This window comes from Rhagoletis zephyria, unplaced genomic scaffold (assembly GCF_001687245.7).
Source record: "Rhagoletis zephyria isolate East Lansing unplaced genomic scaffold, Rhagoletis_zephyria_1.1 Rzeph_scaffold_44904, whole genome shotgun sequence".
Lineage (NCBI taxonomy): Eukaryota > Metazoa > Arthropoda > Insecta > Diptera > Tephritidae > Rhagoletis > Rhagoletis zephyria.
The window spans coordinates 1,314-2,420 of NW_016201959.1; positions in this window are offsets into that span (position 1 = coordinate 1,314).

Sequence of the window (1,107 nt, forward strand, 5' to 3'; positions counted from 1 at the left end):
CAGATGCCGGTACGGCGGCTGCGAGCTGCACTCGATCAGCGCCTTTCTCGGCGGCTGCGCCGCCCAGGAGGCGGTGAAGCTGATCACCGGGCAGTACGTGCCCATCAACAACACCTTCGTCTACAACGGCCTCACCGGGACGAGCGTCACCTACACGCTCTAAAGCATACGCACACACACACACACACACTCACACCTCTACTGTACAAAGAGCACACACGCCCCCTTTCCCCTGTAATACAGCTTTGCTGTTCTCGTTGTAGATTGTTGTTGATTGTTGGATCTCTCCTTTTCCTGCCTTGCGCAGTTGCTCTTGTCCCACAGGATGCTTTGTTCAATACAGTGATTCGGCATTGTAATGAATGCCTTCACTGAACAGTTGAAATATGGTCAGATGAGATGATAAGATGACTGTGGAGGGTGATAACGGTCAGTGGCCACAAACTCACTTCTTCAACGCTTTCTTCTGAACACCTGTGCACATTTGGCAGGACACGTGTTCAGTCTCAGTCTTCTCTTTCTCTTCCCTTTCTGCTCACAGTTTGCGTTTCAGCAACAGCAACAGCAGCAAGTGCTTCGGTCTCTCCCAACTTGCTTTCAGTCCGATCAACCCACCCGAAGACCCGATGCCTCCTCGACGCCCCCTTCCCGACCTGGTCCTCATCACCACCTTCAAGATGTTGACAGCAAATGACCAGATGGTGGCGAGTCTGACCAGTCCCCGGAGTGCCGTTCTGGTGAGAGCAGCAAATCGCACCGTGAAGAGACTGGCCATCACCAAACTAGATTACCATTTTAATCCATACTATTTGAAAGATAATCTCAACTTCTATTCCCTCGCCTCTTATCCAGCCATGCAGACGCTCATGGACAGTTGTGCTGACGGTGAGCCATCATTCCCTCACTACCCACTGATCACCACCCCTTTCAACCCTTGGAATGTCCTGCAGTTGGGCCAACTCCGACTGCAACTGGACACTGCGGCGACCATCGAGCAGATCACCACCGTCTTCTCTGCTGTCACCAACTTAATTTTCATCACCACCGTCCTCAACAAGGACGGCATGGATTTGGCCTCCTTTCTGCGTCATCCTAATTGGCAGTGTC